Below are 24,652 nucleotides of genomic sequence, written 5' to 3'. Positions count from 1 at the left end.
TACTTCATCTTGGGTGGGAAAGAGTTGCTGTCCCCTTCCAGTAACACTGCGATGAGCAAGCAAAATGATTGCCTGAAGGAAAATCTGCAGACCTGAAACCAGAAACTTCAGCCAGTTTTTTGAAACACAAGTGAGAAATGCATGAGAATGGCATCACAAACCTAGTACAGGCTTGAGTCAGATTTTTAGTACTCAGACAGACAAGTGCATATGTAACCCCAGGAAATTTAGTCATATACCACACTGTTATGGACTTAACAAACTGATCCAGTAGCCCTGAATAACACTGTTGGCATGTAGGACAATAACCAAACAAAGAGGATCTAGCCAGTCTGTTCATATTGTAACTTTATAGATGAATTAGTACTGAATGCACGTTATTGTTTGAAACAGACTCTGACTATCTATATTTTTTCCCTCAGTAGATCCCATTTGCAGTAATGGACTGCTAGGACTGTCTCCTTCATAGATCATTCACGGGTCAACCATATCCCTTCAATGTGAAACAATGTATTTGAGACTGTGGGTAGTAAAGGCATCATAAATAATCCACAGCTGCTTTGCAAGGATCTTTCTAGTGGGTTTTCTCACTTTTAACATTTCCAGGAAATTGAAGATAGACAGCTGCTAGTACTCCATGGTTGAAGTGATTTAGTAACTGCTGTTCTAAATGATAAAGAGGTGGGTTTTGCAGACTTCTCAGAAAATCCCTGAAGAGGATCTTGGTTCCCTTTTCCTGCAGAGAAGAATCATGATGTACCTGCATCTTTGTGGGTAATAAGTACCTTCAAATGTGCAGTCCACTAAGGTTGCACATGGAGTGCTTGTCTTTTACTTACCTTAGAATTATTCTTAATTTATGAGAGTAAAAGACATTATGGAACCCTTGTATTGTGGCACTATAGTCTCATTTGCATTTTTGCTGGGAGCAGCATGATAAATCATCTGTCTGCTCCTCAAACTAGTTGAGGGTGGCTCCAAGTGTTTGGTCTGAATGCTGGAGATTCCAGCCCATCTTTTGGAGCAGAAGATCCAAGTGCAGGTGATGTATTCTCCATTAAGACAGAATGCATGAATATCTCATTTAGGCATGTTTTATCCAAATTATTGTAACCTGTGCAGAGAGAGTCTATATCAGAAATTTACCTTAGAGGCTAATCTTTGAATCCTAAACAAAGAACTTGTGGTCCCTAACTATGGGACCTAATGCACCTCATGGGAGGATGAGATTGCCAACCATACATAAGTATCACTGAACACCAAGCACAGTTAAGAGTGAATCAATATCAGACACAACACAAAAGTGATTTAGTGATTGCCTTAAATAACCATGCACAGGTTTTCCCTTTTGTCATGACTAAAACATGATGACCAGCCTGCCATAACAGCAAGTCCCTTGGTGAGAATGAAGTCATAGCAGTACAATTTCTAGCTGCACAGCCAACTAGAAACAATATAAATGGGCTCATTTTCTGTGCCCTACTGTTACGTGTAGGGGATTAAAAAAGTGAGTCATTTGCTGGAAAACATACTGATCCTGTGGCAGTAGGATGGCTCTTAAGAAAGCTCTTGCATTCTGTGAAGGCTAATTATAAGAGTGGTGAGTGATAAATTTTTGCTTTGACTAAAGCAAGGACACAGAAAGTAGACACAATTGAAAACAGTGAAACCTACGCAATTGAATATTGCACTTTTAACTTTCCAGATACCAACTTTTCCTTCTCTAAATCGCTATCACACTTAGAACACTTTCATGGTTTTATAACCTTGGGCATTTGAAAATACATGATTTTTACATGTTTGGGTTTGTCTTCATTTCTTGTGGTACAACTTCATGTAACATTGCACCCCACAGAAGTATTGTGTTGAATTTCTAAATTTTGTTTGTGGCACTGTCTGAAAGTTCCTCCAAATAGTTAACTGATTCCTGCTTTTCATGTAGCCCAGGGCAAGTTTGGAGGAAATAAATGTAACATGAGTTAGTCATCCTTAAATAATCTTAAAGCAGGGAGCCCTACATTAACAGCAGGCTGATAATAAACTCCTCAGTGCTATCTCCAGTAAGGCTTTTCTCATGACTTGGAATAAATTTATGAGCTGTCATTTATTTGTTTGTTTGCTTTTTCTCAGCAGGAGAATTTACTGTCTGGTTGCTGAAGTATCAATTATTCTTGTAAAATTGAATAATACTGTCTTAGGATCACACGCATAGAAGCTAACATAATTTGAGACATGATAAAAATTAATAAGATAACAACTCTGTTAAGACATCTGTGATAGGTACTTTTTTTTGTGCTAGAGGATAACTCATGTTAGAAGAACAGCAAAGAATGGGGTTAAAAAGAGCCAGCAGACTTGATCTAACCCTGTAATTTTTTATTTTTGCTGGCTTCTGCTGTTAGACCATCTGCAGCTGTTGTCGGTCAACAATTGATCTGACCTCTGAGAGGTAGAAACCCATTCTGTTCCCTAGCTGGTCGTTCAAGTCTTTTTATTCCAGCATTTAAATTGGATTTTATTCAATTTTATTTAAATCCATTATATCAACACTTAATCAACAGAAGCCCTCCCACTCTGCTCTGTGGCATCCCATTGTATACCAGCATTTTTTTCTTTTTTGTGTCCTATACATATTCATTTCCCTTAATCTTTCATGATAATGTATGTTTCCCTTTCCCATTCTTTTTCTCTTCTTTATTGTTATTAAATGCCTGGATGATATTTAAATGTCAGAAAAGCCCTGAGAAATATCACATACTGGAGTAGAACACAATAGTTCATGTTTAAAAAGCCCTAAGCATGGCCATATCTGCTTTTTGGGCTGTGGGGCTGTTCTGGCCACCTCTCAGAAAAAATAGATCTCTTGAGAGAAATAGATTTATGTTGCTGATGGTGTTTTGATTTTGAACTTTGATACTGAAATTGGAGGTTCAGAAATTAATCCTGTCTTCTCTCTGGTTTATCTCTGCCCTGACATGATAATGGGTCACTTGAAACAATCAGCTGGTTTCATTAATTATTAATGCTAACACATGGCAGAAGCAATTTGGAGATTCACTGAGTGTGTGTGGGTCTGTTGATGGAAATGTAAAGGGGGCAATTATCAATTTGAAAATAAAGGAGAGTGGTAAGTGCCAAAGAGGACGTGGAATCAGCAGAAGGCTTAGGTATAACTGGAAGAATAAAAAGAGTTTATTTTACAGTCAGATGTATATCTTAACTTACATTAAAGTGAAAATTCCTGAAGCAGAGCATGTAGTTCACATCAGTATTAGATTACCTGGCTGAACATGCAAATATGCATTTATAAACCTTTACAAGAATTTTGATACTTGCTGAGTGTATAGAAAAAGCAGTAAGCTATTCACTATCAGGGAACTGTATATCTAGACAAACAAGAATATAACTCTCGTCCATGCATTTTAGTAGCCTTCTTGTATATTTATGCTGAGAGAAGAAAACAGAAGTCTTGAGACCACGGAGTAAGAGCTGCTGTATGACTTGAGTGCTATTTGAAGGTGACCTTTTATCTACACCAGCCTAGGTTGTCTAATGAACGACAACACTTACTGCTACTGTAGAAAAGGAACTGTTTGAATTTGCCCCAAAGGGTGATACAATGGGAGGGGTTATTCCTGCGCTCTCTCCCTCTGCTGCATAGGCACTGTGCATCGGAACAGGAGCGCGTGCTCTGATAGATTCAAAATGGCTGAAAAAAATCAAGAACAGAAGCAGCTCTCCATACATTTTCTGTCTATCTCCCTAAAAAAAAAGACTACATTGACAAGCTTTGTGCACAACAATAACATCTTATTTGAATGTCTTAAAGAACAGTCCCTGAGAGAGTGATATGTGCAAGGCTGTGATGTATTGCCAAGGTCTGCTGGCCTCCTCTGGATGTCATCTGGATTCAGCTTCCAGGAGAGCTTTCCCTCCCGACGGCCACAGGCCTGGTGACAGCAGAGCCACCTGTGACACAGCTCCAGATCCGTCAGCCCAGTTTTATTCTGCATTACCGAACCACAGTGGCACTGGAGGGCAAGGCTAGAAAGGTTAACAGCTCCCCCCTGCCCCCAAATTGCTAAGGAGGATGAGTAAAACACGAAGGGGAGAATAAAACACAAAGCAACCTCCTTTTGCTTAGGCTGCCGCAGCTCATCCAGTGCCACAGATTAACAAAACTCCAGACTGTCTGATGGAGTTTTTCCCACAGAGCAAAATATTAACTAAGTCAATTGATTGCATTTTCATTTCTTGAGGGAGCGTTCAGCCCACACATCCTATTGTGTGTCTGATCACAAAGACTTGTCTGCTGTAGCAATATTGTGTTATCTCACAGATGCTTTGTGCTACATCTTGAGCTGTTGCCTCTGATGTAAAAGGAAATAGAAGTTCTTGTCAGAAGACCTACCTGACAAAGAAGTAAATTCTTGTAAATTTAGTGTCCCAAATTTAGGAAATTACAGTAGCTGCTGCTGAAAAATATTGTGGTAAATCCCCATCCATCTGGAATGTTTCCATAATCCACTACAGATTGGCAATTAATTGCGTATTTTGTTCTATGTAATAAGGGCAGATAATAGGCTGTATTAGTGTAAGTCTCCCAGAGGCAGTGGAAATACATCACAATATTCTTAAATAGCATATTTTTATTAAAGCAATGCCTGCAAGCTTCTGTCTGGTACTAGAAATCTATTGTGCTAGGAACTGTACATGTAATGAAAGGCCTGATTTACAGCACATAGTCCTATTAAGTGAAGCACTTAATTGCTTACTTCAAGTACCAGTTTAAATAAACTGATCTCATCTATTTTCTAATTAAATGTGGGAAATTATAGTGTAGCTGGTTGGGACACAAGGTTTTTTAATCCTCTTCTAGAGCAGGGGGAACTGTAAATAGTCTGACTTACGCTGTTAAGGTTAAAATGAGACTTGTATCACAGAAAGATATCTTTGAACAATGGTGTGAAATATTTAGGATTTTGCACATATAAATAAATCACAGATTTTTTGCTAATTTATAGAGAATCTTTTGTGGCCAGTTTGGATTTAGACTAAAATTCCTATTCACTAAACCAGTTACATAATGGGAAGATATAATTTTAAAAAACACATCTATTTCAATTATCAAGTTCTTCTGTGCTCTACTGAGCATAATGTAATTGATGACCTTTTCCTGCTTACAGTAGTTTCAATATTTTACTGCAGTGTATCTGGGAAGCAACTCAATAAACAGTAATTGTTGTCCAGAGGATAAAAAAGGGAAAAATCTGTATGTTTTGAAATCTAATCAGATTGTCACAGGATTGTCAGGGTCTAAGGAAATTATGCATCTTCATATTTTATTTCATTTACTGATACAGTTAGTTGTTCCTGCATACTTGTGACAACCATAAGAGAGTCATGTAATTTTCCAGTTTAATTGTTTTCTGAACATTTTGTGTTTGTCTTGTATAACCGGCAACATTTAGTGCATGAAGTCATAATATTATGTATAACTCTGCACATCCATGTGAAAATCAGTAGTATAGTACCAGAGATGGCTACACAGGTGCAGAGAGTCCATTTTAACTTGAATTGCTCTTAGAAAAGTTTTGGATTAATCTAGAATGCCTTGGAGGGCTCCCACTGAAATGCCTCCACCTGTAACTATAACCTGTCCCAAAAACTAGCTGATTTTTTACTTTCTGAACATGTTACTCCTGTGTGTGAGTTTTTCAGAAAGGAGAAAGCTGACCACTTAGAACAGTTTCTTGCTATCACGAAGAAGCAATTTTCTTTGTTGTTTCCTTCCTTCCCTTGAGGTTGCCATGTAACTGATGAGGCAAAAATTTGGACATGAACCACTGTGTGTAAGAAAAGCCAGATTGAGCCTGGACTTCCCTGCCTCCTCATGTATTATACATCTGAAACTCATGATAATTTCATAGGATTTCACTCTCTAAAAATAGTGTCTTCATGACCTAGGGCCTCTGGGTCTTCCTAGTAGCAGGCACCACGTAAATTAAGCATTCAGCTCCACCTTCACTTTTGTGCTATAGACTCAGTTTAGCTTAATTCCCAGGAGTGCCAAGCATGCATTTGCCAGTTACAACAAGGAATACTTTATTTATTACCCCTGAAAGCATGAAGCACTTGTGTCCATTGGGAGAGTCATCTCACATTTAGCCTCCCACAAGCCCATGTGCAAGAGACATTATTAGTTCCAAATTATTTTAGAACAGTTTAGCTTTTCTGTGTTACAGGGGTAAGTCACTTCAATAGATTATGACTAGATGGGTGGGTTTTCATCTCTCTTAAATGCAAGGGGGGTTTTTTTGCTGTTCTCAAATGTTTTTTATATTATCAAATTAGAGAATCTGATCCCTGTAATCTGATCAAAGATGTTAGTAACGAGAGCAGTGTTTACTAACCAAATAGAAAACTGCCACTTTTCAGTCCTGATGAGACTCTTTCCTTGTAGCTGTCTCTGAAATCCACAGAACCCATGTCTGGGAAGCATCTGCATCACTAGTAGGCACATGCCTGCCTTGATAGTAGGTTGTGGAAATGCTGATTAGAACCATTTGATCTGGACTGGTATTAAAGTGCCTAGAGCAAGTCACTCCCACAGTGCAAGATAAAACTATTAGTTCTTCACATGTGACAGATTTCAGGAGGTTTCTTACACCTTCAAATATAAGAGGAAGGTTTCCTGAATCTAAAGTCTTCTGAATTTTACAACAGAATTCCATTAAAGTTTCTCTGTGATAGAGATAACTTGCTCCTAGCTTTTTTTTTCTTTTTAATTAACAACAAAAAAAGCCACTTCTGAATATAAGACTGGATTTTCCTCTAATTTAAGACATCTTCTCACTAAATCTGGCAAATTACCAGCATCTTTCTCATCTCCAGCTGCAAAGTATTTTAACATCTGATCATCATGTTATAAAAACACCTAATAAATAACAAATGATTGCCTACTGGCAGAAAATAACCCCATGCTATCCAGTTAGCACACATATGTGAATGTATCTGTAAAATAAATATATATAAGCACATATCTACACACTCGAGCATGCCCCTATAGCTGTGTATATTTATACACTGGATAGATGCAATCTTCTTTTTTTTTTTTTTTTTGCTGTGTTGATGGATTAACTTCAGAACAGATATACAGAGTCCTCAGCCATATGAATGATTTGAGTTGTATCAAAGTCCTTGTCATTTATACCACTCATGTATTTATGGGCCTATGTTCTCCCAACTATATAACCTGCTGTTTGGTTTTCTCATGTACATTTGCTGAAATGTATTGTTCTGAAGTAACTTTTCTGTTTTGATGTCACAACTGAGTGATAACAAGAACTGACAAATCTTTGTGTGTGTAGATCTACTATATATTTAACAAACAGCATTCTTTCTCCCCCACCTTCACAAACGTTCTTATAAATCTAAATCAAAGCCTATTCAGGACATTTCATTTTAAGTGGTTTCATCTTACTGTAATTACTAAGTCATGTGAGGAGTAGCTAAACAATTGTCTGCATAACAATGGAGATGAAATAAAGATAGCCTCTAATTAATTCCATCTAGGTTATAATTAATATTGACTGAGTTGCTCAGGACAATATCCTTAAGTCTCACAGGCTTCTATAAAGAGGACTGATCGCCAGCTGCTGCTCTTTGATTTTTAAAGCAGATGGGGCTATTTCCAGCTATTGCTTAAAAGGAAATGATGAGGATGAGGGTAGAAAGTGATTGATTGTCTTTGAATAGGCCCTGGGGTAAGGCTGCTAGAAGGAATACTCTCTCACAAACTAGTCTGTGACAACATCTTTTAAAGATTTTAGAGGTATTTTGTTGTAATTTGTCTTTATATTTGTGAGAATCCCTTTTTGCTCTATTAGAAAAAAAGTAAAAACTTGTGAGGTAATGCTATGTGAGTAAATATTCCATCATATGCTCTATGTTAAATCTACTTTGGGTCATAGTAGTGCTAAAGGCAGTGGTGAAGGATATGTATATGATTCTAGCCTTTGTCATTTTGTAGAAACAAAAGATAAAAAATATCTGTTAGATTGTTATCCTAGATCTGTCTATCAACATAGAATTGCTCTATACTTTGTTATACAGGAAGCTTTGGTGAATAATTCATTAAAACTAATTTATCTAAGAAATTCTACCACTCTCTTTGTTTGCTGACAAATTGCAAAATTCTCTGATGGATTTGTTGTGAGAAATTATTCATAAATTTTGGGAATAAATAAATCCCAGGTTGCTAGTAGGCTGCCCTCATTGGGAGTAAGGCATGTATAAACTGATGGTGTGGCAGTTTCTCAAATAGTGCAGTATTTAGATTTCTTGACTGGATAGCTTCTAGAACTAGCTAATACCTGGCATGTTCTTAGTTATACATTTAAATGCAAAAGGTGAAAATCAGGGTTGGAAACTAGCTTTCTCTGACTATCTCTAGTAAAACACTTGTGTAAAAAGAAAGCAGATATGTGACAATTTTGCAGATAAAATTTTCAAAGCTGAGAACCATCACCTGCAATTGTTAGTGGGGAGGAAAAAGTAGAAATGTTTTCTGTATTATGATATGCATTAGAAATAAATAGAAAGGCTGATGATTTAAATGTTAAATGATGGTGTATCAAATACTTTTTCTAGGAACTTCTTGTTCAGTCCATGTTTTCCTGTGCTAGATTTTCTGCTTCCTAGCCTTTTGTTTGGCTGCCTTTTTATTGCCATAGCGTGCAGACATCGTTCTACTAATTCTTAAAGACCTGGTGCCATGTGCTTTTGAAGGTGAAATTCCCACTGAGAGCAATGTTTAAAAGCTTATATGAAAGATCTGTTAATATGTGAGAAAAGAAATTGCTAAAAAAATTAGATGAGCAATCTATGTCTTACACTGAGGGTTTGAAATTGGTACAAAATGTATTCACCAGTATGATCTTTCCATTGTGCATGTTATGCAGCTCAAGTCCAAACCAGATCTTGTGTCCTGTTTAGTCTGAGTGAGAGAACTTAATTGTTTTGTTTTCAGGAAAGCATCAATGTAGTGTGTGGAAACACTGCCTGCATCATTTGTTTGCATTACCTTGAATGTGATAGCTGTTCAATCTATTTAGTGCTCTTTTTTTGTGTTTTTTCAGCAGTCTATTTCCTCATTTACCTTGCAGTATGTTCATTTTTCTAGGCCAATGAGTTCATTATAATGCTTTAACCTGCCTCTTACATAATGGGGGCCACAAAGTTTCACCTAGTAATTCTTGCATTAAGCCCAAGAATCATGCTCTGACTGTACATTCCCTCTTTTTCCCCTTGACACAGGTGTCTTTAAACTCTTTGGTTTTCCCAAGCAGGTGGTGTATTTTAGTAATTGTAGGCATGTCTGTGTTGTACAGAGCTGGTACACTACTCTATCAGTTCTAGGCAGGCTGGCATCCCCAAAGCAACATGCTGAGAAGCCATTGTCTCAAGTAAAGGTACAGCTTGTCACTGGCTATGTGATGATGTGCTGAATACTTTCACAATCTTCAGCTGGCTTCACTTGCTCAGTATCATTGCTGATTTTTGTAGGGAAGAGGCATGTCCTATCTATTTTATAAAGCTGTTGTAATCCTACTGAATGTGCATCTATGTTTTGAAATAAATGAAGACTGGAAGTGCAATTTCTTTTTTATTTTTTTTTCCTCTCCTTCTTTAGTAATATCATACTTACCTTCCTTCCAGTTTTAGGTCCTGTAAAGCATTGCATGGGCAGCTTCCCTGCTCTCTAGACATTGCCAGCATGCCTGAACAACAGGAATAAATTACCTTCCAAGACACTAACACACTGAAGCAGTAGAGTTATGGTTTTCAGCCTAATACCTGTCCCCACTAGAGTGGGTAATTCAGTTCTTTGTTTAAAAGGAGAGATTTTTAAGTGACTTGCACATTTTTTCCTTTTCTTCAAAGGATTCTTCTGTGCCAGCAAAATCTCCCATGAAAGTTCTCAAGAAAATTCAAAGCATATCTACAGTTTTGCATTGCTTACTTCTGGCTTACTCAGGTATGTTGTTAAATTAGCCATAATTCCTTATTATCTACTCTTGGGCTGCATGACAGGAGCAGAAATCCCTCTCCATGTACTAACAAACTAGCAAGCTTGGCCCATGACTCATTACTGAATAGGCACAGGAGGCCTGTCCTTTTCCAGGATTTCTGAGATATTTCCTCATTAAACTCTTTAGGAGAAAGAGGAGGAATTAAAAACATGGTACTCTGAAATCCCTACCTGAGAGTTTTCAGAGCTAACGTGCATCTTGTACATGAGGCTGGGATGTAAAAAAATCTAAGTTAAGGGGCTTTTATGTATGTATGTTAAGGTGTTTTAAACACTGTCATGTTCAGAAAGAATGGCTGCATGTGCTTGTTCTGGTTCAAAGCATTCAGTAGCTCTCAAGTGGGGGTTTCTCAAGCTGAAGTCTTCTGAGACTGAGGGCACAAGCACTTTTCCACAACTACCTATTATCAGTATTATTACCTAAATCTACCTAAGGCACAGTAGTATGATTTCTGTAGTGATTTTATGATTTGAATGAATTTATTCAGTGGTAATGATGGTTTACTGTATTCCTGCCCTTCCAGTTTCTTCCTCCATTGTCACTTGTTCCTGCTTTTGTCCTACCCTCAGTTTTGTCAGAGGAATTTATTATACAGCAAAGTGGATCAGGGAACTGATCCATCTTAATCATCTGATTTTTAAAAGCCAGATCAGTCTCCTAACAGGTTCATATTGTGGCCTCTTGGGCACCTATGAGGAAGAAAAGGGTCATATTACCATGAGCTGGTGACATGATGTGAAGTCTTTAGCCACACAAATCCAGTCTAAGGGACGTGTTTGTGATGTTAACTGGGCTCTTAGTACTGAACAGGTTAAAAATATTGCAGGTCTTCTGGAAGCTGTGTTAAAGTCTGAGCAAGAGGACAGTTGCTTACAAAAAGGAAGCCACAACCCCGAGATCAATCCAAGAAGGGTTGTTTGCTAGGAAGGTGCACCTCTATCTAGAGAAGCAATTTCTGTTTTGTGAAGAGAGTACATGTAAGCTCTGTCCACCCACCTTATTTTCATGTAGCTTCCTGCTCTTTTGGGCTGTGACTCTATTTGTAACAATGCCAAGTGCATGTGATGCTGGGAGAGAGGGTCTTGGAGCATCTCTTCTCAGAAATAGATTGTGTGAATTTATTGTGCACTGACTTTTGCTTTAAGTTTGGTAAGGGACTGTCAGTTTGGACTGTTGCACTGGAATACTCGTTGAGTTCTGGACTGAGTGGGTTATGGATCTGACTTGGGATTTCTTTGGTACTGCTAACACAGACTTGCTCCCTCAAAGGAAGCTGTATCTTGAAAGTTCATAAAACCCTGGTTTTGGGGCAGATTCCCTTCTGCAGTCCTTTGAGACCAGTTTCTGCACTGAGTAAGTTCTTTCTTTGTCCACTAAGAACTCCTCTGTCTCATTCTCATGTCTTTATACAGCATCTGCTCTTTGTTTCCTACACATCTATATTTTAAAGATCTTACCTGCTAATGTGAAATACTTTCGCTTGTTCCATACATTAAAAACTGGAAAAAGGTAGAAGTAATTCTGGCTACTATTTCCAACTTTTCTCCTTTCTAGACTTTGATCTATTCATGGCCAGTGGTGGAGCATGGCCTCTGCAAGCTGTAGTACCTAGAATTAAGTGGGTGTGGTGTGGGATCCAACAGAGTTCTCCACATTTAAGCTGGATGCCATCCCAAAAGGCCCTGATTCAGATGTGCGAAAGGTGTACTCTAGGATGGTTATGAGTCCCCTCCATCAGCTGTCCTGCTTCTACCTTGGTTTTGGTCAAAAGGGTTCTTAGGGGAATAGTAATAATAAGAAATAATGAGAATGCTTTAGTTCCTAGTCTTGCAAAGAACAATTTCCAGGACTTGGGGCATAATTCTCCAAGGTGATCTTAGTGTGAGTAACTGCAAGAGATGATTAGTCTTCTGACTTTTGGTGGGTCATTTGGGGGTGGAGGGGTGTGTTTGGGGGGAAACTGAGACATACTGAAGCAAACAAGCTTGTCTGAAATGTTGTAGCCAGCTAGGAGCCTAATAGAACTGAGCAAAAGAATCAGGTCTCTGAAGATCTTGCTTAGCTCTTTTTTTTTTTTTCCTCTCACACTTTTTTGTTCATGGACCCTTGATTAATAAATTTAGCAAGACAATGGGTTTGCTGTTCTTTGTTCCCTTCTCCGTCCGTTCAATCTACAGATCTCTAGTGCTTCATGCATTACTGTTTAAAAATGTACCAAGCAATCTTATATCCTGTTCTCTGATTTTCCTCAACTTTCCTTTGAACTATTTCGCTGAAATAATTACAGCAGAAATAAGCAAAGTGTGTGGCTCTAGAAATACTTCAGTATTTGTAAGAGTTTCAATTATAAGCTATGGAAATGGCCTGATTGCAGATGATTCTTCTGTAGCCAAGATCTTGACCGACTTGTAAGTTTACTATCTTTTCCAGATGTATTGCTGAGATATGCAGAATAGATTTTTTGTCTTTTCCCTGTGAGTAACTTTTCACACAGCTTCCAGTTAGTCTTGAAAGGGAACTTAGTCTGATCTTGAGAGAGAAATGTAGGAAGGAGAACTAGACAGCCACACCCTGTTTCCACACATCTCTGAATTCATGCTTACTCTGCTATTTGCAATCAGTGTCTCAATGTTAGTTTGTTCCCTCTTGGACACATAAAATGATACCAGAATGGCATTTCAAGTTGCAGACACTGAAACCAAAGGTCTCTTTATGGTGTCTCAGTTGTGCCTCCTTTGTCCACCTGAAACAGGTTTTTTCAAATATAAGAAGCTTACCTAACCCAGGGTTTAAAGCTATTTTTATCCAGCATGAAATGTATGTGGAGAGAAGGCATTCAGAGATGGAGAACAACACTGTTTGGTTTTCCTCAAGGTCTCCTTTTTGCTTGGGACAGGTGAAACTATTTACCAGAAACTCTAGATAATATTCAGATATTCTGCACACTGACACTGCAGCACTCTTTGAGGGACAAAGAGGCAGATTGAATTGCAAAAGCCCACTGATGTAGTCAATTCAAGTCAACCGTAATTCCAGTGCTTTGAGTGGCACTAATATCTACTGAGATTCTGGATCCTTACCTCTGAGATCTTACTGAGTCTTATCAAATACATGTGGAATTTCTCCTTCCCAGACTACTGCTCCTAAACTGTTTGTAATAATAAGAGCCCTCCTGTGTTTACCTTGCTCATTAGGTACCAAAATTGCCACTATTGTAATAATATATCAGTGTAGGATATTTTTAAAACACAGATTCATAGTACAGCTTGGAGGCTAGCAGACCCCTTTATGCTTCAGTTCCCCAGTATTTATTGAAGGTGTTTATGTAGATGTCAACTTGTGGGGGTCAGCTTTGCAGAATTAAAAATACTGGTGCAAAGATGACTGATACAATTTTGCAGGCTTTACAAGAGCAGCCATGTCACTATTATAAGACAGTTTCACTCCACCTTAAATGGAGAAGCATGTCTGTTGCCATTGTGAGCTTTTAATCACTCCAATTACAGTCTTTTCCCATCTTGACAGCTGGCACTCACAGGAGTCCCTTGTTAAGGCTCACATGAGAGGTGGATTTTTTTCTAGTCAAGTAAATGACCACAGCACCAAGCACAGTCCCAGCAACACCCAGTAATTTGCTCAGCTGGAGAGTTTGCTGATTTCACACAGCAGATGTTTAATGCAGTACCCATATAATGTGCACAATAACTGCCCTTTCAGAGTATGCAGCCACACGAAGCATACTGAATCCAGGGGGTTATTAAAAAGCCACTATACCAGAGTTAACATTAAACAAGAGCTTGGTTAAAAAAGCTGTTCTTGTAGCTGGAGGTTTAACAACACAGACTATTTGGCTTTTGAGTCAAAAGTAGGTGAACTCTATGGCAACAGAATAAAAACACATGTAAGTCTGTAGAAGAAAACACATTCTGTGATCCACATAAAGGATCAACATTGTCTCAAGTGTTAGAAGTTCTAGTACTCAGCCTCACTGTCTTCCAGCTTCTCCTGAATGGCCACACTATGCTGATTTCTCAATCAAGATTACTGCAGAGTTTTTTGGCTAATAGAGGCAAACTCTTTCCCCTTCCTAGCATCGTGAAAAGTTCTGACATTGTCACTGAGAACGTTACCTCCCAAGTACTTGGTGAACAAAGACAAAAGCCAGTCCCGGTTGCACTGTGAGTTTTCACAGCAATCATATTTGCTTCTTTAACGTTCATATCCCGGAAGTAGATCTTGTATAATCTTATACAAATTAAGTACCAAAGCTTAAAGAAGGGCTGTGGATTTCACTCTCCAGGAGGCCTGTCATGACTTGTGATGGGTCAAAGATCTAGTAACTAGGCAAGGGCCAGAGAGGAAGTTTGACATGTGTTTTTGTCTTAGCGGCAATGCCAGTTTATGCAATGCTCTGACCATCCAGTGTCCTGAACTGTGGAACTGATTAGGCTGAAAATTTACTACTTAAAAAACTTTGTTTTGTCCCCCCCTCCCATATAGCCTCCTCTCTTCCTTCACTTAGCTTATCCAGACAGATGCTTCTTCTGGCACAATGGAAGAGATGGTTCTAGATCACATTTAGCTTGTTCTTGCTGTGTTACCCACTGTGTTACTATTACTGCAATCTCACTAAATTCCCAGGAGTTCCTCAGAATGCCTTCAGAAATGTGTTCTCTGGAAAACCTTTCCAAATAGCAATGAGTTGAGAACACCCACATAAACCAGACTGTCAGGTGCAGAAACCCTATCTGAGAAGAAACAAGTCAATGAGTTTGCCACCCTGGCCCATTAACACTAACTTCTGCACCAAAAGCAGCTGCATTGCAAAGTTCTCCAAAGATGCTGGGGTAACCTGGCTACTTCCTGCATCTTATCTCAGTGCTCAGCTTTTCTTAGAGAGGGGGTAACCCCTGGGACATACAAGGCTGTGTTAACAAATGCCAGGTCTCAGTCTAAGAAGATGCCCGAGAAGAACAGGTCTATACCAGCTCCCTTGCAAATCTTTCCTCTTAATGCCAGTGGGCCTCACAGCTCTGTGGAGCTGGCTGATTTGACCTTTTCTATTTTTGGTTTAACATACAGCTTCTTCTCTTTGGTTCTGAGCTGGAACTGTAGCTGCTAGTGCCTTCTCTAGTGATCAGAAAGACTTGCAGAAGTGTTGGCTTCAGCTCCTCTACAAATAACAATAAAACCAGGAGCCAAGAAATGTGAGCAAAACACAAATACCCTGGAGAGAGATGTGTCATGGCTGTGGTTTTATACCTGCCTCCCATGCCCTCCTTCTCCCTGCTGTAAGAGTTTGTTTGAAAGTTGCAGAATAAAAGTTGTTGTGGGATCTTTACCTCCTTTATAACAGTGCAGAGCTACAGGCTGTCTTTTGTATATGGCCCCAGAGAAACTGGGTGAAGGATTATGTGCTCACCTTCCATCTATCCTGGGAGCTAAAGGTCCCCTTTGGGATTCCAAGTGTGCTCTACCAAGCAAGTGGGTGCTGGTTGTTCTGTATTGCAGAAAAACTTTGGTGTGTTGTGGGGCAGGAGGGGCAGTTTAGTATCTATTTTTTTTCCCCCCATCCAGGATTCAGTCCTGCTCTCTGAAGGTAGCTTCAGACTTTCAGTGATTTCACTGTGCGAGTGTCTCGATCCCAGGTTTTCTGTGCCCTGAATCTCACCAGCCAGACCACTCCATGAGACCCTGAAAACCTGTTCTAAAGGCCCAGCTTTGCCTGTGCCCAGCAACCTCTATTGCCTGTCCCTCTCCAAAGTAAGAAGGTGGCTTATCATGCCTTGGGAACAGGCTTTGAAGTAAGAATTTGTGTTTAAAAGGCACTTTTTCGTTGTGCTAATTAATTGTACTAATCTTTACCCAAAGTCTGTGATTCAAGCATCTGCTTGGTGATATTTTAGGCAGTTGCAGGTGCCTGGACAGCTACGGGAGGGCTGCTCTGAATGTGTGCAGACACCAGAGAGGGCACAAACACTGCCTACTTGTATGTTGCTTCAGATCTACCTTTATTCAGAAAGGCTCAGGATTGCTATGGCAACCCCAGTCACAAACTGTAAAGGATTCATGCTAAAACCCAAAAAGGCTCACACTTTAAGAGCTTTTCTCTCTTTCTCTCCCTCTTTCTTATTTTCTCCATCACAGAAATCACTTCTGAGCAGATGGGCCTATAGCAGCTTTATCATGGACCTTTTGTGTACTTGGAGCCCTTTGTTCCCTGGTTTGCTGAGGCTGAGCAAATGCAGCTGCTCTTGGAGTCGGTGGGAATATCAGGTGTTTGTTTTCCAGTTACTCAGATCAGGAGGATCCTTGCAATGAAATCACCCAGTCCAGTGGCTCTTTTCAGTTCCAGAATATCTTGGTGGGGGGAGGTCAGTAACTGCTGGTCTTGCACTGCTCTGTTTGGAAAGACTCTCCCTTACTACAGCCATAAAAGCTTTGGTGCATTTTCTGTGTGCCAAAATTTTAGGGCCCTGGGAGATGAGCTCTGTTAAATCTTGTAGGAGTGGTGTAAGAGATTATTGCCTCAACTATTCCTTACACCCTGCTCCAAAAAGTTACTGACTTGATTGCAGAAACAACTGCTCATTAGCTATGTGCACACCTTTAGCCTCAGCTTAGAGTACTGTGAGCTTCTGTGGATGGGAATTTAGCTGGCTACCTCTTGGACTGTGATGGTTTTGTGTCTCTAGCTGCTTGCTTGCTCCCATCTTTGGATATCTCTTTACAGTGACATAATCACACCTTTAATTTTTCTATCCTTATCCTACTTATGCAAATAACATATTTACACAAAGCTCCGTCCATCGGATGAGCTTTGTGATGAACAGGAGATTTGAGGAATTCCTTTGCTTGCCTACGCTGTAGCAGAATAGCGGGGGGGGGGGGCAGGAAATCTCTCTACATATTTTATTCTCTATGTGCTGAATGAACTGCAGAACCATCTTCTGCCAAACTGAAATGTGAAAAGCAATTCTGCTCAACCAGCTGACCTTCATGTCCTTGCCCTTGGAGGACAGAAGGAATTCCTACACAACTAATATTTTCTCAGCTTCTGAGAAAAACTTCTTTATTTGCTCTGAGTCACATTGGATGTTATCAGTGGCTCCATGATTACACAATTCACCCTTCTGCTACTTGCCTAGAATCTACAAGATTATCAGTTGACAGAAACTGGAGGACCTTTATAGGTATGAACCTGAATTTCCCTGATTTATCTCAGCTGATTCTGACCATTTGCTGGAACAACTCCATCCAAGATCTTACACAAATGGATGTGGTGTGCACAACTTACAGAAAAACACATTTGCACTTGCATCCTTTGGCTGAAAGGGGAACCAGCTATATGGGTGGGGGGACTTCCTGGATCATAGCAGTTAAAACAGGAAATAGGGAAAATTCAGCCAAAAAGACTTTTTCAATTCTCTAAAGAACATGCTTCAGTGAGCTTCCATACAAATCTGGCTTTGATTGTCTCTTTCTTACTTAACATAAGGAAAAGAGAGATCTTTGTTTTTTTATTATTATTATGTTTAAACAGAAGTAGCAGATCAGCATGGCCAAAAGTGAACAGGAACAATCTGAGGAATTGCTAAATACTAAAAGAAAGTAAAGGTGATGTGAGGGGTCCTGTTGTTATTGTCTGATTGAGCTTTAATGAACAGAATGTACAGTATTTAATCATACAATCTTATATGATTGTGTTCTATGAATATATTTGTTAAATAGAGAGGTTGGTTCAGTAATGCCCTTGATGCCTTCTGTGGGAAGATCTCCTTTTTGTTTTGATCCCAGGTCTGAGCAGCTGTACTCTCTCAAGTGATATTTCTGACAATTAATAAACTGCAGTGCATATGAAATGACTGGTGCAGCATGAAGACTCTCCAACACAAATAGTTCAGAAGTGATTGCCCCCTCTCTGTCTCAAGCATACAACACAGCAAATGCTTGCAGGGCATAGCAATCTAGCAATTACTTCTGAATGAAAATGCACAAGAGAACTGTGTACAAAATCCCACAATATTTCCTTGGTATGAAGCCAAGGCAGAATAATTTAACCACATCAAAGTATTTCATGTTTTGGGGACTTTTTTACATGCTAACACATGAAAATCAACATGTTCTCAAAGGAAGAGTTTTTGCAGAAACAGTCCTTTGTAGCAGCAGAATATTTTGTCATCGAATTTTGACCCATTTTCCCAAGGGGATCTATAGAGGTGTAATGTTCAAAACTCAGGTGCATGTGCAAATTAAGGGCAAAAGTCTAATTTGCACATGTGTTTGCCATGACTGTAAGAACAGAATTAAACTGAATTGGTGTTAGGGGATTAATAATACTCCATGTCTGAACAGAAGACAAGTGTGAGGAGGTGGGATGTGGTTCTAATTTCATGATTCCTGCCAATGTCAACCCTGGCATATCTATATAATTAGCCTACTTGATTAGCATCATAGAATAAAAATATGAATGGGGGAGCTATTCTACTCTGCCAGCCTCTAGGTTGAGGAGCTGGAAGGAGCAGAGAAAGGCTGAGGGGTGGGCAGCGAAGCCTTGCAGATATAACAGTTGGTAATGAACTTTTGCTGGTTAGAGGCTTAGCATGTTCCTCTTCCCCTGTTTATGGCAAAACTCCAGTCACAGCCTCCTTCCAGAACTGAAGCTGTGGTCTGTCTCCAGGACACAAGGCAGCATGTACAGTCCTGTTCTCATTGCTCATGTTAAAAGTCATGGAGAAATGACTGCTCTGCTTCTTGACAAGCTGTGGAGTCACAGATATGTGTTCCCTGGCTCTTGTGTTAAGTACAACAACCCTCCAGAATAAATAACTGCAACAGTTCTTGCTGAATAACACAATTCACACAGACAAAGGAGGGAGCATTAGCTGCTTTTTTTCTGTCTGCCAGCAAAATAACCAAGGCAATCCATCCCTTCCCCAGAACGTGGAAGTAGGAATAAGTAGCTGTGGAATCCTACAGGGCAGATGTCTGATAACAAATCCATTCAGTTTAGCTCTCCCTCATGGAAAATAAAGGAATATAAGAACTCATTATTACCAGTGCCCCAAGCAGGAGCTTAGCAGCTAGCAGTAGTGAGAGCTCAGATTATTAGTGTATTTATAATAAAGTCTTTTCAGTCTGCCACATGGAAGGATTTGTGAGTCAGCAAATAGGTCTGCAAGGGACAGGCCAGCACAGAAAGCAAAATTGTCAGGAATTATTCAACCCTGAACATGCCTAAGTCTGCCTCTGTTTCCTTTAGCAATAACTGTTGTTCTGGGAATGAGAGGCTTGTTATTTTTAATTTCTTTGAAAGCTAAGTGCACAGAAGGCAAAGAGAAGTGTTGGTTTGCGACAGATTATAATAAAGCAGGTCAGCCTGACTGAGTTGGCATGAGCACAGAAATGAACTGTGCACAAGGATGTTCTACCAAATCACCTGTTGTGCAAAGTCTGCTACCCAGTTTACCCTCTTAACCTACATTTGGAAATATATTGTGCTTTACAGATGTATATTGCAGTAGGTTTGGGGGAACTGATTGACTTTCTAATAGGTTTAGAGCTGGAGATACCAATTTAAGGCTCATAGGAAGGACAGCCCTTAATCCTGTTCAATCTGAAGGTTCCTTGCAGGACTGAGACCATCTAGAGCCTAAAACAAAATGAAAAAAAGAGATGACTAGCTGTCAGTTGTTTATCATTTAGTACTTTTGTTCTTATTTATATAATGCGGAAGACCTCAATGATGTGTAATTTTTTTGCATTTAATCTTTAGGGAGAAAGAGATTACATTTACTGCTGTGACTAGTCAGAAAGCAGCAGCTGAATGCCACAGCATAAAGGGGAGATTTTAACGAAATGGATGCACAACTCATACCAAAAGTTGGTTGGAATGGGATGCTTAATTCACATTAGGATCTTTAAAAGCTCTTGCTAAACACAGATCCTAATCACTTGTGCTCACTGATGGTCCTATTCTGCTTTTTTTAGCAGTTGTAATCCAGATAACCTGGACAAACTCCAATTTGAGTAATTATGTTCTCCTGACCTAAATTCTTCTTGGTGTTTCAAATGGATACTATTCTTGGTCTGATATCCTAAATGAGCAGTTGCTGTTATGAGCACTCTTAAAGGCTTTCTGTGCTTCATCCAAGTTAGCTTTGTATCACTGGATACACAGCGTGTCTTGGGTACATTACGGTATGTTTATAAACTTAAAAATCCCTTTGTAGGGATAAAGTGGGAGAGGAACTGGTAAATTTCATTTACATTTTATAGCATCACTTTAAAACGTTTTTATTGATACATATCAGATATGTATTAGATGAAATCAGATATTTTAGCACACATACATCCTCTGTGATGCGGTCATTGTAGGCACTTTAATAGGCAGTCCTAGAACTTCAGAATTTCTTGGCATTTATCACTGACTTGAGAGAATGAATGCTCATAATTCTGCCAAACACTTGGTAATGAAAATTTGAACGTTTCCAGCTTGTTTTCTTGGTTGTAGCTGGTCAGCCAGTACCTGAAACACACCAGTGGTTCCTGAACTGCATGTCCTCCAGGAAGGCTCAGCACAGACCAGTACACAGAGCACAGACTGAAACATTCATGCGTATAAGTCCTGTTTGGTTTTGGGGTTTTTTTGGTGGTGGGAAGGGTTGTGTGTGTTTGTTTTTTTTTTTTTTTATGAAGATTCCAAGATGAGGCAGTGGCTTAAGGAGACTGCAGAGGATAAGGCAGATCTAGTGGATCACCCTAGGGACATCAGCTGAATCAACATTAGCTAAATTTACTAGACTTTCTTCCACATCTTATTTTCAGTCTGCTCTGAGTGTGAAATATGCACTTACTGTCACTGTTGTGCTATCAGTTTTGTGTTTTTATGGAAAACATTTTACTAAACCTCATCCTTCGCCAGTGCTTGGCCCTTACCTGCCCTTTTTCACACGCTGTGATTTGTTAGATCTTCCATATGACCTGAGCTCCTAGCACATACCCGGGGCAGGCTCCCTTCACCACTCAGGCAAGCGCAGGAAAACAGCAAGGTGGGACCAACATTTCAGGGATAAGTACAAGAAACAAGAAATGTGTGTAGGAAGGGATCAGAAGGGAATTCACTGTCAAAACCCCAGATTTGAAGAAGGATGGGACAGGAGGTAGGAGGGTGGCTGGAGAGGAAGAGAAAAGCTGCTGCTACTAAAGGACGTGGCAGTAGAGTATGATAAAGCTCTGCAGCGGAAAGTGTCAAGGTGGAGTGTCGGTGAATGAAAGAAGAGAGCATAGGGGATGGAGCCATGAGCAGAAAGGAGAAGGCCTGGGACTGGAAACAGGAAATAGCACAAAGCCACTGCCAAGAGGAAGTCGGCAAAAATCCAGTCTCATCAGCACCCCAGCCATGCTGACATTCCTGCTCTCACTCCTTTCCGTGTAACACTTAAAGTGAGCTGCAGCCATTCACAGTAAAAACACATTGTTTGATGTCAGGTCACGGCCATGAAGCCATTGCATTTTCATTAGTGCAGTAAAATAAATGAATTATACATGTTTGACTATATAAGTCTTGTTCTTTGCTCAGATACAGGCACAGCTGCTGTTTTAAACAGTCAAACAAATTGAGATGCACAAAATGGGCCAGATCATTCCCTGATGCATTAAACATGGATGAACTTGACCCAAAATCTTTTTAAATCACATTTACTTCTCTCTGTCACTAGCAAAAGTTTGAGTTACGAGTGCTGGAGCCAGCTGGGGCCACTGATTCCTTGAAATAAGGACATTATATACTTAAAACCACTTGCAATAAGCACAAGAATGATTGCAGTCCATAGCTTAATATCTTGAATAAAGCACTCCTGGGATTTTGGAGAGGACTTGGTAGTTACTGTGCTGTGTTCCTGCAGCCACTCTGTGAGTGTCTGAACCCAGAGCAGAGCTCACTGTGATATTTGCCAGAGAAGTTACAAGAATTAAGAAGAGATTATACACTCACTTTCAGTTGGCTTCCAAAATGATTTTGTTACTGATTTCAGGATGTGAGTAAATTAAGCAGGTTAATTGTTTTTTAATTTCCTTGTACTTCAACTGAAAGAAAAGTAGGAAATCCCCTTGCAAATTAATCTGCCTGGAACTCGGTCTGTTTCTTATCATTATCATTTTTTGTTCCTTTTCACTTTTGTCTCTGGGCTACATTCACGCTGCAGTCTTGGGAAGCTTTAGCGATAGAGACCTTTGGTCTCCCAGGATACATGTTGCGTAAAGCCCCTTTCTGTGTAAGCACAGACTTGAAATGACACAGGCAGCCTGAGATAGGCAACAGTTTCTGAGGGGAACTGAGAAAGGAGAGAAACTTTCTTTAATGGGAAGTGCATACTGAAGCATATAACAAAAACACGGTCAAAAGCCCCCAGTGTTACTGCTGCTGTTGAGTGTGGTATAGAAGAAAACTTTCACAGTACTATTTTCAGAACTACATCATCATTAAATGGTTAATGATTATAACCACTACCACAATGACACTGTCTTTCCCCAGCCTTTTATCTTTGAGCTGAAAGCATGTCACACACATGTTCACTATTAAACTTTATAGCACTACCCTGGAGTAGATGACTGTAATAGTGAAAGGGAATGAAAGGGCTCAAACAAATGAATTTCCAACAATTATAAGAGTAAAACTGTGATGTGATGTGATGTATGAAAGCTTTGCTTGTGCTTTGCTTCATTTCTTTCAAAGCTTTGCTTGTGTTTTGCTTCGTTTGTTTCTCAAGGACTCCTGACTTCTCAGCTGTTTCCTTAGGTCCCTTTGTTTAGGTAAGATTGAAACACTTGTAGGCTCCCTATGTAAATCACTGATAGCAGACTCAAGGCCTTCAGTGGACACTTGGGCAACTCCTAGAATGAGATAAGGGGGGCTCTAACAAAGAGACACAGAGATGCTATTATAGGGAAACTGATTTTGCTGACGTAGGAGGGAGACACCTGGACTTTACTTCACAGTACATGCTCTGGAAAGAGGGTCAGCTAGCAAACGCTGTGAAGAAGACTACTTACTTCTTCCCCCGACCACTGAAGACCCTCACCCTATTTTCACTATGCATGCTTGGATTATGCAAATGAATTCTGGGAACTCATTATCATAAGACACCCCTTTCTAGGAAATCTAATGAATATGTATGATCTGTGTGTCTATAAACTGATGTCCCATGCTAATTCTTGGGAGCTCTTATGGTGGAGAATCCCCAGGGCTGCAAATAAAAGAATACCTGCTTAACAGTTATACTGGATTCTGACTGTTGAGTTAATTTCTTTGTTTCAGTAGGGAGAATAGTTAATGAGATTGGAGTCACTTGCTTCTTACCTCAATTTGCCTCACAGTAAAAATAATATTCTTATATGGTGAGGCTTTGTTTATGCTGGAATGTGCTTTAGCCACAGAAAATTGTCTGACATTTAAAGAAAATGTCAAGATTTTAGATTGAGGAGTTCTTTCTGGTCATTGTGGCGATACCCCAGGTCATATACTTTGTCATCAAAAGTCAGACACAGCCAAAGAGGTTCTCGTCATCCTGAGCTGTTTTCTTCCTTTCATCCTTACAGGTGTGTCTATCTGTATCACTGCTTTTATCTATGATTTTGTTCTCACCCTCTCCTTCCATCTCTGTCACTCTGAAATGATGTGAAATACCACACTTAGGAAAAAAGCTGAAGTGCTGATATATCTGCAGATCAAAAGTTTTCCCTTAGGGCCAGATCTAGAGACTATGGAAGTCCAGACAAGTCCCATGAATTTCAGAAAGATCCAGTGAAAACTCAGCTGTTAATGCTTGCTTGATGTTTTTTGTCTCCAGAGAAGGAGATGGCTTTAAAGGAAGGCTGTCCCATCCACTCCCTCAAAGCTTGTCATGTGGTCCTATCACACCATGCACTCAACCCCAAGCTGCGGATAGATCTAGCAAAAGGCACTCTGCCTTTGTGTATTACCAGGAAGAAATCATTGTTCAGAGGAACAAAATCTACACCTCCTCCTTACATCCATGCTTGAGACACAGTGGGCATAGGAAAGAGGAAGCAGGCACAGCTCTGACACAGACAAAAAAAATTTCTTCTCTTGCCCACAAAGGTCAAGACTTTTTCACTGGAGGGAGTATTTCCCTCCTACTCATTGCTTTGCCACTGATAAAAAAATGGTTAGTTAAAATAAGGGGGTTTGGGCTGTCTAGCTCCAAAATGGACATCTGAAATTAGATAATTTCATTTTTTGCACACTTTCTGGTCTTTTGTGTGATTAGTTAATAAAATCAGCATATGTTGGAGTTCATATAGAAGATATATATGTTTCCTGTGCAACACAAGAAGCAGTGAGCAAACACCTGTAGTCAGTGCCCTGTTACAGAGTTACCATAGAGACAGCACATTAAAAGAACTGTTTTCCTTATTCCTTATCACTGATCTAGAATTAAAACCAACACCTTTTATATTCTTGTTAAATTCTTTTTGCTTCTGTTGCACATAGACAAGGTGCTGAATTATTGGCCGTATCCTTGTGTGTAAGATCA

General features: G+C 39.6%; 1 protein-coding gene across 2 annotated transcripts in view; it reads left to right on the top strand.

Moving 5' to 3' along the window:
- The window catches only part of KLHL36 (kelch like family member 36), a 100,965-nt gene that overhangs the window by 8,675 nt on the left and 67,638 nt on the right, over positions 1-24,652 (top strand). The window contains exon 3 of one of the 2 annotated variants that reach the window (XM_074839306.1): positions 9,946-10,039. The exons of the other annotated variant lie outside the window; for it this stretch is intronic. The gene's annotated coding sequence lies outside the window, so the exon portion shown is untranslated. The remainder of the gene's footprint in view (positions 1-9,945; positions 10,040-24,652) is intronic. 2 annotated transcript variants of the gene reach the window in all.

This window comes from Strix aluco, chromosome 14 (assembly GCF_031877795.1).
Source record: "Strix aluco isolate bStrAlu1 chromosome 14, bStrAlu1.hap1, whole genome shotgun sequence".
Taxonomy (NCBI): Eukaryota; Metazoa; Chordata; class Aves; order Strigiformes; family Strigidae; genus Strix; species Strix aluco.
This window is presented reverse-complemented; position numbering and strand designations above follow the sequence as displayed.